Source organism: Ascaphus truei, chromosome 2 (genome assembly GCF_040206685.1).
Source record: "Ascaphus truei isolate aAscTru1 chromosome 2, aAscTru1.hap1, whole genome shotgun sequence".
Taxonomy (NCBI): domain Eukaryota; kingdom Metazoa; phylum Chordata; class Amphibia; order Anura; family Ascaphidae; genus Ascaphus; species Ascaphus truei.
In genome coordinates this window covers 289,742,736-289,760,112 of record NC_134484.1, presented here as the reverse complement: position 1 = coordinate 289,760,112, position 17,377 = coordinate 289,742,736, and the positions used below count along the sequence as shown (strand labels likewise).

At 40.6% G+C, this 17,377-nt stretch overlaps 1 protein-coding gene across 6 annotated transcripts in view; it reads left to right on the top strand.

Moving 5' to 3' along the window:
• SACM1L (SAC1 like phosphatidylinositide phosphatase) overlaps window positions 1-17,377 on the top strand; it is a 423,363-nt gene that overhangs the window by 119,895 nt on the left and 286,091 nt on the right. The window lies entirely within an intron of this gene.

The following is a 17,377-nucleotide window of genomic DNA, read 5'->3' as shown; positions in this document are numbered from 1 at the left end:
TATGATTTGCAGGTACCCGTCTGTAGATGAGGACTAGGAGTGTTATGGATGTACAATGTAAGGTATAGCAAAAACCTGACCTGCTTTGGGCTTTGCCTGTTCCCTTTGCCCCAGAAACCTACACTTTGGGAGTGTTAAGTTTTAGGTTTGGATATTTGGGTCAAAATGCATTTCTTGTTTGCAGGAGTTCAGGGGACAAAGTTACCGTTGTCCCTTATTTCTCCCTGATGGGCATGCATGTTTTACGGGTTCGGGAGATGAATTACACCGGTGCTAAACAGTGTCCCCCAGATTCCTGGCTTTCGCGCCCAGGTATACCAGACCCATTTCCCTCACAGGTATACGGTTCCCCAGAACATATACTTTAATAAAACATATTATATAAGCACTCCACAGGGCACCAGGAGCTGTTGATAGAGGGTTTGCTTATACTTGTTCACTGATTGACATCTGATATCTGCATATGTTCTGTGTCTTTTACAATATTCTTGTATTTACATTTATTGTTTGATATTTGATATCTGCTTACAGTATGTGATTTGCCCTCTTTAGACTTTAGATTTATATCATTAGCTGAGTGTGGGATTATTTGACAGTGTGGAGGGAAGGCTTAGGGAAATACCTCTGGGACCCTTTGGGACCACGGGGAATGGGCCAGATGAAGAGGTCACCCCTCAAAACATCGCCCCCCTAGTTTGCTTTCCTTTTTCCATTTTTGTGATTTTTTTCCTTTTCTTTCGGGTTTTTTTCCCCTTCTCCTTCTTTCCCCTCTACCCCCTTTTATTTTTTGATTTTCTCTATGGTGATATTTATTCTTGCATTGGCGTATTGGCTATTGTTGCTATATTTTCATTTATTATTAGTGTCATTAAATTATTCATATTCCCTACACTGGTATTCGCTTATATCTGTAGCTGTGAGACAGAGAGTGCTGGTACTATCTTTTGGTCTGTGCACCCTGCAACCTTGCTGAGTCATTGTGTCAGAGTGCTGTCTATCACCCCCCCCCCACTTTCTACCATATTATATAATGTTTTGTTCATTCTGTATAAATGTCTATGCAGTCACCCTGGGCATCTACATAGGCGCCGGGATGTCTGCATTCACGTCGGAGTTCAAAGGAGGGAGGTTGTCCAGAGGCGATAAAACCGTTTGGTGAGTGGAGAAGAGCGATTTGCCAGGTCTGGAGTACAAAGGGCACCCTGTGGGGACACCTTTTGGACTGCCAGAACTGGTGGAGCCTGCCCAGCGGGTGGCAATGGGTTTGCTGAGGGAAGATGCAGCTCGTAGGCGTATTTCCCATCGGCTAATTCATTTTTCCCGCTCACACAGCTTTTCAAGCCGGCTTGGCAAGCCGCCTCCTTTGACGTCAGCCAAGAGACGAGCACTATTTCTATTGGCTAGTGGGAGGGAATTCCCACGCTCTGATTGGTCACTCCTCCTACTTCCATGTTAGAGCGAGAACAGCGGAGGGTATGTATGTAAGGAGACGGCCGAGGCAGAACCAGACTATCCTGTGACTTGAGTCAGTGAAGTGTGGACGGGCTTTTCAAATTTGCTCTGTTACGAATAGCAGGACAGCCGCCTTCATTTCTGAAGCTAGGAAAGCCTGCCCTTCAGAGACTAAGTCAGACGCGAAGTCCAAGTTCTGAGAATAGAACGTAGCAGTCTCGGATAAAGTTTTTGAAAGTTCTGAAAAAAGGACAATGAAGCCTGGGAGATTTTCCCGGTCCCGGTAAGCCTTCCGAAACAAGCTAGTTTTCACCTCCAGTAAGTGTGTGTATTCTGTCTGTATTTTGTTTTTTAACGGTGTGTACGTGGGTTTACCAGAATAACCTCATTTTATTTCACTACCTTGTTTTGCCTAGTAAATGATCCTGGTTTAAAAGGTGTTAAAAGTCCTGGTCTCCCGTGACACTGACCGTATATCTATGTATACCAAAGTATGTCAATGTGAACCAAATAGGTGAATGAGTGCTGCTGTTAATGATGAAACTAAATACAGGCAGTCCTCGTTTTACAACGAATGGCTTATCCAACGCTATGCAATGCATACCTATGTTCATTTTTACAACGCCAAAATGGCTTATCCAATGCTCTTCAAAGTTGTTTATGTGTATACTATATAATTTCTGTATGCTGCATATCTTATTGTCTGCATAAAATATTTAGTGTATTTTAGCATTAAAAATGCCTTCAGGAACGGAACCTTTAAACAGTGTTCCTATGGGAAAACGTGTTTCGCTTTACAATGTTTCGCTATCCAACGCCATTTTGAGTAACGCATTGTGTCGGATAACCGAGGACTGCCTGTACAGAGCATGTGTAAAAATAAACCTCAAATTTGTGAGAAAAACAATAGTCTACAGTGCCCATATGCATAACAGCAGATATTTGGCTGATCAAGAATATACAGCCGCGGCCCCTTTTATTTTAACACGTCTCCTATTTTTTTCTTGTGACTTTTTCCGAATGCCACGCGCTTCGCCGCGTACATGCGGCGTTTGTGCCGTATTCATGTCGCAATCATGCCGGCGTCACCCGCGCTTGATCTGTTTGATGAGAATGTTTCGGATTTAGTTGGTTGCAATTCTTCGCGTATCCGCCAGGTGGCAGATATTCATGAACTGTAATGCACATTCGCTTCAGTAATGTGTCGACTTGTAGGTGTTTATGAAATACCACAGTGGTCCTTTGTGAATTGACTTTGGTACTGTACTGAAGAAGTTGTACAACATTGTATCTATTTAGGCGTTTCATATTAAAAACTAAATGCAAAGTGTCTGGTGTTCTATTCCATTGTCCAGAGATAAGTACACCACTGCAGTCCGTCTTCAAAAAGCCCAACATACAGTTACATAGTTACATAGTAAATGAGGTTGAAAAAAGACGTAGATCCATCAAGTTCAACCTATGCTACATTTAGACAACAGATACTTTATCCTATATCTATACTTACTTATTGATCCAGAGGAAGGCAAACAAAAAAACCCCATTAAGGGGAAAAATTAATTCCTTCCTGACTCCAAGAATTGGCAATCGGATGAATCCCTGGATCAACATCCTTCCCATGTATACTTATTTGGTATATCCCTGTATACCTTTCCCATCTAACAAGATGTCAAACCTTTTTTTTGAACAAATCTATTGTATCTGCCATCACAGTCTCCATGGGTAATGAATTCAACATTTTAACTGCCCTTACTGTAAAGAACCCTTTCCTTTGTTGATGGTGAAATTTCCTTTCCTCCAACCTTAAGGGATGGCCCCGAGTCCTTTGTACTGCCCGTAGGATGAATAGTTCTTTTGAAAGCTCCTTGTATTGTCCCTGAATATATTTGTATATAGTTATCATATCCCCTCTTAGACGCCTCTTTTCTAATGTAAATAAATCTAATTTAGCTAGCCTCTCCTCATAAGTTAGAATGTCCATCCCCTTTATTAATTTGGTGGCTCTTCTCTGCACTCTCTCTAGTTTCATAATGTCTTTTCTTAGGATTGGTGCCCAAAATTGTACTCCATATTCAAGGTGTGGTCTTACTAATGCTTTGTAAAGCGGCATAATTATGTTTACTTCCCTTCCATCCATTGCCCGTTTGATGCAAGATAAGATCTTGTTGCCTTTGCAGCTACTGCATGACATTGGGCACTATTGTTAAGCCTGCTGTCTACTAGCACTCCTAAATGCTTCTCCATCAGGAATTCCCCTAATATATCTCCATTTAATTTGTAAGTCGCCTTTTTATTCTTGCATCCCAAATGCATAACCTTACATTTATCTGTATTTAACCTCATCTGCCATTTACCTGCCCACGTTTCCAGTCTCTCCAAGTCCTTCTGAAGAGAAATTACATCCTGCTCTGATTCTATTACCTTATACAATTTAGTATCAGCAAAGATGAAGACTTTGCTCTAGATCCCAACCTTAAGGTCATTAATAAACAAGTTAAAAAGCAGGGATCCCAGTACCGATCCCTGAGGTACTCCACTCACAACTTTAGCCCAACCTGAAAAAGTTCCATTTATGACAACCCTCTGTTGTCTGTCCTTTAACCAGTTTTCAATCCAGGTGCATATATTATTACTGAGTCCCATTTTCTTTATTTTGTACACCAACCTCTTTTGTGAAAACGTATCAAAAGCCTTTGCAAAATCTAAGTAGACCACATCAACTGCATTACCCTGGTCTAAATGCCTACTTACCTCCTCAAAGAAACAAATAGGGTTAGTTTGGCAAGATCTATCCTTCATAAATCCATGCTGACTATTACTAATAATTTTGTTTTCCATTAGGTATTCCTGAATATTCTCCCATATTAAACCTTCAAGTAGTTTCCCTACTATTGAAGTCAGGCTTACAGGTCTGTAATTTCCCGGTTGTGATCTAGCTCCCTTTTTAAATATAGGCACCACATCTGCTTTACGCCAATCTTGTGGTACTGAGCCTGTGGAAATGGAGTCCTTGAATATTAAATATAATGGTTTTGCTATTACTGAGCTTAACTCCTTGAGAACTCTTGGATGTATGCCATCGGGGCCAGGTGCCTTATTGACTTTAATTTTTTCAAGTCGCTTATGAACTTCTTCCTCAGTTAACCAATTGTTCATTAATATGGAGGTTGTGGCTTCCTCCTGTGGCACTACTATTGAACTTGATTCTTCCCTGGTAAACACAGACGCAAATAATTTGTTTAATACCTCAGCTTTTTCCTTATCTCCAATAATCTGCCTACCCATCTCACACTGAAAGGGTCCTATATTTTCTTTTCTCATTTTTTGTTATTAAGGTACTTAAAGAACTTTTTAGGGTTGACCTTACTTTCTATTGCAATCCTTTTTTCATTATCCATTTTTGCTAATTTGATTGCCCTTTTGCAATTTTTGTTACATTCCTTATAATTCTGATACGATGTCTCTGTCCCTTCTGACTTAAAGAATCTAAACGCCTTCCTCTTCTTGTCCATTTCCTTCCCTACCTGTTTATATAGCCACATTGGTTTTGACTTATTTCTTTTTTACTTATTACCCAAGGGTATACACTGATATGTGTGCTTTTCTAACAGTGTTTTAAAGACTGCCCATTTATCTTCTACATTTTTGCCTGCAAAAACATCATCCCATTGTATTACTACTAGATTAGACCTCAGTTTATTAAAATCTGCCTTTCTAAAGTTTTTAAAGTCTTTGTTGAACCCAAGTAATCTGTTTTTTGATCATTTATTTCAAATGAGACCATGTTATGATCACTGTTACCCAAATGTTCCAGGACTTGAATATTTGTTATTACTTCTACATTGTTTGATATGACCAAATCCAGACCTGCCCCTCTCCTGGTTGGTTCCTCAATAATTTGAGTCAAATAATTGTCTTTAAGCACCCCCAAAAACCTGTTTCCTTTTTGTTGTAACGCTAATCTCATTGCCCCAGTCTATGTCTGGATAATTAAAATCCCCCATTATGCAAACATGACCCAGTTTTGATGCCTTCTCCATTTGCAAAAGTATTTTAGCTTCCTCAATCTCACAGATATTTGGTGGTTTATAGCATATTCCCACAAACATTTTCTTTATACTTTTACCTCCACTGCTAATCCACAAAGTCTCTACATTTTCTTAATTCCCTTCATAGACATCATCCCTTATAATAGGTTTTAGATCCGGCTTAACATATAAACATACTCCACCTCCCCTTCTATTTGTTCGATCCTTCCGAAAATGAGAATAACCCTCTAAATGAACTGTCCAGTCATGAGTTTCATCCCACCATGTTTCAGTAATGCCTATGATATCATACTGCTTCCTTGCAGCTATTAATTCAAGCTCCCCCATTTTATCTGTCGGGCTTCTTGCATTAGCAAGCATGCATTTAATTTTTTTTTCAGCCTGTACTATTATCTTATCTGCTTCTTCCTTTCTGCTCCCACTTGGTTTAGTCTTTAGAAGTTTTCTAGTATTATCTGTATTTACTATGGGTGTCTCACTGCTTGTCAAACTTGCACTTGCACCCATTCTACACTACCGACACACTTTATTAAAGTGTGGCCGGTACCGCAAGCCGGGATATTTCCCGGCTTGCTTGTGGCTGCCCCTCGGCGCGGTCACGCGTCTTCGGGAGCCTGCGCCCCCTGCACGCGCGTCCAGGGCTCCCCGAGGGAGCCCTGGTGTCCCGCGATCTGCGGGACGGCGGCAGGGGGTTCCGGGGGACCCGGCGGACCCGGTAGCGGTAGGGAGAGCGCCCCGATCGGAGGGCGCTCTTCCGCTGCTTCGGCGCGCGCCCGTCACACTCGGGCGCGCGCCAGGCTACTGCTGCGGCCAAGAACGGGCAAATGCTCGAATAAACTTGGCCGCAGCAGTACCTCCATACCACCTTGTATCCTCATCTATTCCATTTAGTTCATTATCTGTTTCAATCCCCTCCCCCTCCATCCTAGTTTAAAATCTCCTCCAACCTTTGCAGAAGGTTGTATTGAAGAGTTCCAAGCAGAATTCTTATATAAAGAGAGACTTTAAATTATATTTTTGTATGTGCACACTAACACACACACAACACACACAACACACACAACACACACAACACACACAACACACACAACACACACAACACACACAACACACACAACACACACAAACACACACAAACACACACAAACACACACAAACACACAGTAACGTACGCTTATTTAATATGGTCAGCAATTAGTTCAGCAGATGATAAGATGGCCACAGTTTGTCAAATTTATCAATATTTTATCAAAAATTATGACTTTTACAAATTTTCACCAGATGCTCTGGGGTGGAAACGAGCGATAAGGAAAAAGTTATGTATCAATCCACGTTTTTTTCGTATTGCTCATGCATCCGGAGTTATAGGAGGAGGGTATTGGTGTGTTGCCCCTGAATTTTCCAGTATCTTTTATCATGGAGAGTTCAAAAGGCGAAAGATCATGGTAAAACCAACTAAGAATAGTCAGTCCCAGGCAAGCAATGCACCGGCTTCCAATAACGGTCCGACCGTCTGTGAAAACCTGCTGACCGGCAACCCTTGCTATAAGCCCCCGCCTGGATACCTGCAGCCTGAGCAGGATTTCACGTACAGATACCAGCAAGCTTGCATGTACCAAAGTGATTTCCAGCTTCATCAGCTGTCAACTACAGGTCTAGTAGGCCAGCTGTCACCTGTCAACTACGTGTATTGTATGTATTGTATGTCTTTATTTATATAGCGCCATTAATGTACATAGCGCTTCACAGTAGTAATACACATTGTTATCAAATAAATAACAGATAATATAAATAACAGATCATGGGAATAAGTGCTTTAGACATAAAATCAAATTATGTATAATCAAGACTACGGGACTGGCAGTGGCTTGGCGCCAACCGAATGGCAAAGTCTATGGTGGGTACAGCTGCCGTATGTAATAATTTTTTTACCATATCAATATCAATGCACAGTAAAGCGATTCTCCTGTAATAAATCGCTTTGCTTATGGTTATTTAGTTCTTTTAGTCACAATTCGCCAAAATGTAGTCCAGCAATATCATTCGCTGAGCAGCTTCTACAGTTGGGCGCATGCGCATTGGAACCTTGTTGAAACGCATATGCGTCTCATCACATCTAGGCGTATGCGTATACTCTGTGAACAAGAGACGCCCTCGAGAAAATAATTGTTGGGACTGACCGAGGGGACTGACTGTGGGAACTTCTTTAGGGGACTGACTAGTTTGAACTAACCATTACAGTATTTACAGTATTTATTTTTCTTCCTCAGAAAAAAAACTTTGTCATAAGGCTGAGAACGGCAAATAGAGGGATTTCGATGGATAATATCGCTTTTTGTAACGATGCTTGCACACTGCTGAATCTGAATCAGTGCCATTTTTATTGATTAGGATAGAATAACTGAGCTTTATCATACTTTTTTACATACTGTACTGTATAATAAACCCCAAAAATAAAAAGTATGCATTTATTCTGTACATGTATTACAGTACAGTATGTGTGTTCTACTGTAATAAGAATACAAATACCGATAATGTGTTTTAATAATGTTTTGATGTACTGTAATGCGCAGTATGTTAAAAAAAACATTAATGGCGTACTGTAATTAAAAACATACAGGTATATTTAAAAAAAGCAGCAATTTATTTTATTGGCGGGTGCAGTAAGTAAAAAAACATTCATGGTGTCCTATACAGTAAATGGAAGAAGGAACAGAGGGCACAACGGATTTTAGCAAAAGAAAACTCATTTATTGAGCCAACACACAACATTTCGACCGTGGAGGTCTTTCTCAAGTGACAATGGCATTGTCACTTGAGAAAGACCTCCACGGTCGAAACGTTGTGTGTTGGCTCAATAAATGAGTTTTCTTTTGCTAAAATCCGTTGTGCCCTCTGTTCCTTCTTCCATATACCCAGGACTGACTGCAGGCTGTCGTTCTTACAATTACCGGTGCTCCAATGTATCGTTTTTTCTTTTGAGGTGTGCAGCACTCCTCTCTATTACCTGTCCTATACAGTAAAAACATTGACCGTATGAATATAATCTACAACAATAAACTTTATTTTTATTGGTGGAGTACTGCAATTAAAAAAAATAATGGTGTACTGTAATTAAAAACATATTAGAATACAATTTAAAACAATGAACAAGTCAGAAATGAATCAACATTTTAACAGACGACCAATCACGAAGCGAATTCGATCCCCAGCAGATTGTCCTTCCAGGGCCGATGCCTTTAATGCCGCAAAATGCCATTAATGGTGTCTCGCACGATTTTCATTAAAGGATCGGTAATTGAAAAATAGCGCCGTAATTCCTCCACAAAAGTCTTTCTTAGATTTTCAGGAAGAGCCTTTTTGTCGTGATTCCCTTCGTAGTTTACATTTTGGGCCCACCCACAGTACACCGGGTAGGGCATGTGGTGCTTGAAAATTAACATGGCATGCCTCTGGGGTATACCAGCACTTGCAAACCTATACTTCTCCCTGAGTGGCTGGGGCAGCTCGCGCAGGATGATGTCGGGCACCGTCTCGATGCAAGCGTATGTGGGTTGGATTCTGGCAGAGGGTGTGCTTGTGGTGGCGGGCGAGGGTAGATTGTCTGGGAGGATGCTTTCATCCTGTCTTGGTTGCCTTGTCAGTGTTGTCTCCTGGCGTGGTCTTGATGGGGTTGTCATGTCATCCTCATCAACGGCATACATGACACATTCTTCTGATGGAGGGGGTGTGCTTGGTGATGGAAGGTTGAAGATCCCATTCATCCCATCCATGCCACCCTCCTGCTCCGGCATCCGAGATACAGGGCCATGAACTCCGAGCAAATTATGTATCCCCGTTATATCAGTCTCTATCTTCTCCATGCGCTTATCCATCTTCGCCATCTGTTGATCCATATTTAGCATGGTCTCTTAAAGATCTATCTTTCCCAGCATAGAGTTCCTAGGGATATCGACACTTAACCCATTCAGCATGCGGTCTAATGAGCTGGATCTTGTGCATGAGATGCTGTGGACATCTGGGTGGGTGCATTAGAGGATGAGATGGGGGTTCCCTGGAGATAAGCGGCAGCGTCGCCGAGGAGTGATGGAGGAGGTGTCTTGTGGATTTCCGGGAGAAAAGTGGCAGCGGCGTGGGCTGATGGAGAAGGTGTCCTCTGGCTTTCTGGGAGAGAAGCGGCAGCGGCGGCGAGGGCTGATGCAGAAGGTGACCATTTGTTTTGCTTTGAGTGTACATCATCAAATTTCTACTTGACATTTATAAGGCTTTTATAAAGCCTTACCTGTAGCCTTTGGAGTCGTCAGAAGGTTTTCTTTATTAGCCTAAGCTTTTTGCGTTGGCTTTGGCTTGGAATCGGCTGCCGCCTTTCGCTTTTTCTGCATGACAGGCACAGCAGAAGCGAGTGTGTTCCTGCGTCCGTAGAATCAGGGTTGATCCATGGAAGCAGATGGCACAATGCAGTATCTGGACAAGGGCAAGTTCAGATACAGATCATCGAGTGGGAGGTTATGCAAAGTGTGTAACCTTTTATGCATAGCGACGAGGTACAGGTGTTAAAAGTGGGCGTACTCTAATGTAAGTCATTAACGTATAAATACACCATCCATTTTGTGGATTCACTGCACATCGACTAAACATCGAATTTACATTCTTGTGCTTGTATTTTTTTCTACACGCAGCGATGCCTGTTAAAAAGATTTCTAAGGATGTTAGCATGAGAATAAAGGAGATGTACAAGAGAGGACAACGAATTGCGGATATTCAACGCTGGTTAAGTACTTCTGGCCTCGTTGTACTAGCAGCAACCGTGAGCTATCATGCCCATGGTAAGACCAAAAAAGTCAAGAGGACACCAACGGTAACTACCGCGTAAGTACTGTACTACTGTATACTGTAAAGTAATTGTGACTCACTTCATTATTACTCATTGACTCACGCACTCATAACCCCCTATTTCAGTACACAGTTTACTCACATTGACACACACACACACACACACACACACACACACACACACACACACACACACACACACACACACACACACACACACACACACACACACACACAGTACAGTTAATATTATATCTGTTATATGTTATACTGTACTGTATATATCTGTTATACTGTGAATATATACTGTATACCTGTATACAACTCTATTCTATACAGTATCTATCTATTTTTATTGTAATCACTGTATATTTATATAACTCTATTCTATACAGTATCTATCTATTTTTATTATCGCTGTATATTTATATAACTCTATTCTATACAGTATCTATCTATTTTTATTGTTATCGCTGTATATTTATACAGTAACTATTCTATTAAAGTAATATCTATATTTGGCCATGCTGTACGCCTGAGCATAAATGTACCTGTATACTTGTGGCCTACTGTAACGTATTGTTGTTTTTCCTTTAAACTGTATGGAGACAACTGTTGTGGTTGACAGAATAAGTGAAGAGAATGATGAGAAGAGTGCCTTAATGGTCAAGGACACTCTGCAGAAAAATCACAATCTAACCGTATCAGAGGCCAGCATAAAGAAGATGAGACGTAGAATTGGATGGAAATATGGACGTGTGAGGTTAGTACTGGACAGTACAGGAGGTGAAAAGTGTGGTTTAATAAACTATACTGTACCTATAAAAGTATTCCTTGTCATTACAGAGCGTACCCTATGATAAGGGACGTCAACAAGATAAAGAGAGTGGTCCAGGCACAGGCATGTATCGACAGTGGCGAAACTTTTCAGGATTGCATATTTACTGACGTCTACTGTATCTCTGGAGAGATTTGCTACCTTTGCATTCCACAAAAAAGGACGCATATCTATGAAGCCGCGTCCAAAACATCCAGTGAAGATGCATGTGTGGGGTGCCATCTCTAGGCGTGGACTAGGATGCATCGTCATCTTTGATGGTACAGTAAAATAATGCACAAAGTCATGCTGTAGCCTTAAGCACTGTACTTTACTACTATAGTGTGCATTATTTTGAGCACTTTTCTTGTTACAGGAATCATGAATAAAGATTTTTTCCAAGAGCAAATAGTGCCTGAGATTGTGGAATACATCACACGTGAGTTCCCAGATGGTCACTGTTTCTACCAGGACAATGATCCGAAGCACACCGCATCAACTGCGCACATTCTTGCCTGCGGTATCAACTGGGTGAAGACGCCAGCGGAGCAAGTACGGTAACCGTGTCTCGTTTTTTCCCACTGTTTACTGTGTATCTCTTTAACTAATTCTCCTTTTTTCCCCCTCGAATGACACATCGCCAGACTTCAATCCTATCTAAATAGTCTGGCATCAGCTGAAGGACCATATCCGAAAAGTGGTGAAACCCTCAAAAAAGGATGAGTTGGTGAATGGCATAATGAGTTTTTGGAATGATGTGCTCACCGTGGAACGATGTAATAAATATATTGACCATATTGTGACTGTGTTGCCCATTGTGATAGTGTTATGGTCAAGCATCAGGAAGGTAGTATGGTACAGTACTGTAGTATGGTAAGTACAGGCACACAAAGTACAGTATAATACAGGTAAGTATGGCACATATTGTTTTACAGTATACAGCATGCACTTTACTGCACTAATTTTTAATTATTAGAGATCAGCATTACCAATCATGTTACAAAGTAGTTTACAGTATAGTAGTTCCAGTATACAGTAGTTCGACAGTAGTAACTGCATACAGTAGTCCAATATGGAGTAGTTTTATTGTACACAATGTAATTATATGCACTTACCTGCACTAATTTTTTCTTTCCTTTTCAGAGACAGCTGGCTGCACTATAAAAGGATGGGTGGGGGAGGGGCGGGGGTATCATGTGTAAATTGTGTGAACTGTGTGTATAGTGTATCTACAGTCATGATTTACACAGGACCCCCCCTCTCTCTCAATGAACTACAGAATGCAATGTGGCCATGACGAACAAGAGAGACTACAAATTTGTATTACTGTTTTTATTATTATAAATGGGCATTATTCATGATTATTTGTAGTTTTCATTCTTCCATGATTATGCACCAGCCCTCAAATTTCAACTGACAGAAGAACTACAGTACACTACTGTACACTACTGTACATGTACAAAGAAGATAAACACTGAAAATTAGTATTTGTATTTTTTATTCCTGATAAAATAAAATAAATATTTCATTACATTCACATTTTTTCCCTTGAACTTTAAATTCACTGTGAATGTGTGTGGGGGGGATTCTTCAAGAAGGCTTACATTTTTATTAATTGGTTACATTTTTATTCATTGGTTACATAATCAGATTAACATATTGAATTCGAGAAGGGTTTATCACAAGTGCGCATGCATTACCATTACCAAAGCCTCAAAGGGTTGGGGGGGGGGGGGGTGGGGGGGCATCATAATGGATTAGCATAAGGGATTAGCCAAGCATTTGAAAATGAATGTGAAGTTATACACGCATGTGCATTAATCATCAACTACTGCAGGCCCCTTCCCAAAGAGGATTACACGCAGGCGCAGAGATGTGACACCAGGCTCGGCTCGGGACAATTAAAAGCACAAAGCCAAGCATTAGCAAATGAATGGTTAGTGAGAGGTCTCGATAAGAAGTTGAAATCCTTGAGCCTTGTGTGTGTCTGCGGGGGGGGGGGGGTGAAGCTGCATGAATGATTAGCTTTACTGTAGTTCATAGACATACAGTATTTTCAACAGGTCATAATTAATGTTTTGATCCCCACACCCCCAAATCAATAAAAATCACATAAAGCATGTAAATGACCAGTGTCGCATTAAAAAGCTACAGTGCCGATAGAATATCAGAATAAAAATAATTTTTATGCAGGCACACGTCTGGAAATGAAACAAAAACAACCAAAAAAAGACTTGAACTTCCACATGATTGTGAAGTTATACACACGCGCATTAATCATCAACTACTGCAGGTCCCTTCCCAAAGAGGATTACACGCAGGCGCTGAAATGTGACACCAGGCTCTGTACGTTATACACGCAGGAATGTGATGACAGGTTCGGGATGATTGAAGGTAAATAGCAAAGAGGCAAGAACCCAAATGTAGCACTCGAAACCCTCAAGGTAATGTGACAATCTTAAAATAATCTTTAATGTTATACTGATTTAAAATAATGGGTTTTAAAATTCAACAAGGACACACCTATATTAACCCTAAATTGAGTGTATATGACACTCCGGGTTCTAAAAAGATGCGAACAGATGAGGTAGATTGTCTCCCCCCAAAACCACAGGGGTCATATAAGTGTGGGAGATGCAAGGCATGCAACTACATGCAGACCACCAAGGAATTCTCTAACTGGAATGGCAGCAAAACCTACAACATTCGCAAGGTCATTAATTGCCAAAGTTCTGGCGTAATTTACCAAGCAATTTGTGAATGTGGTAAGATATATGTGGGAAAGACAAGACGTCCCCTCAAGATAAGGGTGCTTGAACATATTGGCACCATAAGAAATAAGACAGACAAACCTCTAGCGAGACATGTTAATTATGTTCACCAAGGCGACCACAACATCATTAAGTTCATTGGTATGGATCAGTTCTCTATGGATCAAAGACATGGGGACTGGGATACTGCTTTACTGCAGAAAGAGGCTAAGTGGATATATACACTTCAAACGTCATCACCTAAGGGCCTAAATGAAGGGTTTCTATTTACACAATTTATTTAAGAAGTTATGTTTCGCTTAGCCTCTCCCAATACCCCGTTACTTGCTTTCCATTTTTGATTCATTCTTACTGTTTCAGCTTCCTAATATATTTTATATATATATATATATATATATATATATATATATATATATATATATTGTTATATGTATTAATCAGCAGCACAATGCTGAACACATACTTTAATATTGTCATGCTGATTAATAGGGGCTAATCAAAATCTGACAAGAAAAAAGGGGGGATGGGGGAGCACTGGTGGAATGCTGGTGTATAACCTGAATAGGGTGTATAATGCTCTGAGGTAATGTGAAGGGTTTTGTAGGTGTAAAATATTTTTAACACTCACACAGCCTTGTGCAAATGCTGTCACATCAAGGTATCTTTTGGACTTCTTTTTCTTTTTTCTTTCTTCTCTTTTCTGTCTTCTAGATTCTTTCGCCGCTTTGCGTCTGCGTTCTTCTTCTCCTTCTTCTTTGGTGGGGTCTCACCCTCAGAATAAATACATACAAACAGAATATGTAAGCAATCTGTGATACTATCAGGAATGGAATCAGGGTAGGGATAAATATAGTTGAAATATAACACTCACACGGGCATGTGTGCGTGCGCTCTAAGGGATGGTATCTTGGTCTCTAGGGGCAGTTCCACTTCTTAATATTGAGTTAAGGCTCTAAAATCAAAAGTCAAAAGGCCACACCTCAGTGTCAGGTAGAGACAAAATTAAAGTGTTACTACTCACACGGCCAAGTGTGAGTGCACACTTGGAAATGGTATCTTTTGTTGCTCCTCCTGTAGTCCCCAGCTGGGCAACGTCCACTGGTACTGATTGTGATTTCTCACCCCCCCAATGGGTAAAAGAAGTTCTGAGCCCAAAAAGTCAATTCAAGGTCTTTATTAAGTAGAAAATATAAAAACAACAAAACACAGCTAACTCAACCAGTGAGTTACTCTGTGGAAGGGTAAAAAAGCTAGTCTTTGGGGAATTAAACAGGACTTGTGGTGCTGCAGCTGAACTCCCTCCGCGTCCGGATAATCAAAATCTGACATTAAAATTCATTTTACACATATAATTGTAAAGGTTAATGACTGATTAAATGTACTCTTAATTCTACGAGTACATTCTACAGTAGATCAATATGTTCACTCTGATTATGATTATTATTTTTCACCCATATATACATAAGCATAGTTAATACCTTTGCTTCTGGGGTCACAAAATTCTAACTATGACCCCACACATACTGTAGCACTACACTATCAGACAGTGTGCACTTTAGCACACATCCTGAGCAACATGTGCATCAGTAGATCATCATTTCACATCACTGGTGCATTTCCTTGTGCTATTATCTCTATATGTCCTAGGGCCTCTCATTTTTTACTCAATAGTGCTATATATGTGTATGTACATCAGCACTTTATGGGTAGGCTTTTAGGGTGAGCTAGGTAACCAATAGAAACACTCGTGAGCATATGGGACTTCCCTCTCATACCAAAGCCTTGAGAAAGCGTTTCTTTCGCGAAACGCGCGAGTCGGCACCCGTCACGTGCACGCGCATGGTCAGTATTGACGTGGCAGCCTCCTAGCAGCTGCCAGACCGCACGCGTGTATACCCTCTCATACTGGACTAGAGTTTGTCAGTTCACTCGGAGACCATTGGAGAGGGGCATGTTTGTTTGTTTATTACTAACTAGGTTTTCATAGTGGCAGTATTATCCTGGACGGTGAAGCACATTCATGAATATGTGCATAGGCATACACACAGCCACACCGTCATTGGGTATTTATTAGTCACTTTATCCACTGACATTAATCTATGCTATTAGCCTGTAACTATTTAGGCTATACTTCCTTCATAGGCAGCATTCAGTGGTAATACCTTTACTCAGGGACGTACATGTTTACCTTTAACACCTACCTACATCTATGGCTAGCACAGTACCAGACGGTTGAGCACATTCATTAATATGTGTATAGGCATACTCAATCAGCCACACCGTCACCTGGTATCTGTCAGCTGTTCCATTCACTACGAGCTCTACATGTACTTTATCCCTATTTGTTTAGCTAACACCTGCTTTATATAGGCAGGTTTACAACATATCCTCACCTCTGCTCTTACCAAAGCAACTGTACTTAGGGAATACTGAATACCAGTTCCCTCACTGAACATTTGATCTAATCTACCTCATCTCTTCGCATCTTTTTAGAACCCGGAGTGTCATATACACTCAACTTAGGGTTAATATATGTGTGTCCTTGTTGAATTTTAAAACCCATTATTTTAATCAGTATAACATTAAAGATTATTTTAAGATTGTCACATTACCTTGAGGGTTTCGAGTGCTACATTTGGGTTCTTGCCTCTTTGCTATTAACTTTCTATATCACCCACAGCACCTTACCCTCCATACATATTCAGTATTTAGCTGTAGCGGGGTTCACCTATTGTTAGCCTCGGGATGATTGAAGCCAGAAAGCCATCTGGCTGGAAGAGTTGTTCTGTACTATAGATAAGAAGTTTAAATAGTACTTTAGCCTTGTGTGTGTGCGGGGTCGAGAGGGAGAGCGCTGTATGCGCCAAAATGTGATACTGTAACACGCCTATGCGTTTCAACAATGTTCAAATGAGACATACAGTACCATACGGTAAACGCATAATATAAAAAGAGTATGAAAACAAGTAAAAGTACTGATTACAAAATACTGTAATACAGTTCATACAGTACAGTACTGTATAGAAATGTAATAATTTTATATTCGATGACGCGACACTATATTTTTGTAATACTGTAAATCCTCCATTTTACAAATACTGCGCGCGCACACACAGACACAATGCATTAGACTTATTATACTTTTAAGACAACAGCTCGCCAACGCCCACCTGTGTTTTTAGACGGTATTGCAGTATAGCAGGCAGCGCTAAAAATCAGAGCGCTAACATTCCGCAAACCGCTCCGGAAAAAAGAAAATATACCACATCTGGCCGCGATTATCAGAGCGCCATGAATCCGACCGCATTAGGATAAAGGCGGCCGCAGCTGTATGTAGCATATTCATTCATCCCTGTGTATCAATGTCTGTTGTAAGACAAATTCAATTAATTTTAATGCTATCCATGAATCTTTACCAGAGGACAATTTTATTTTTGTACACATTCAGTAAGTCT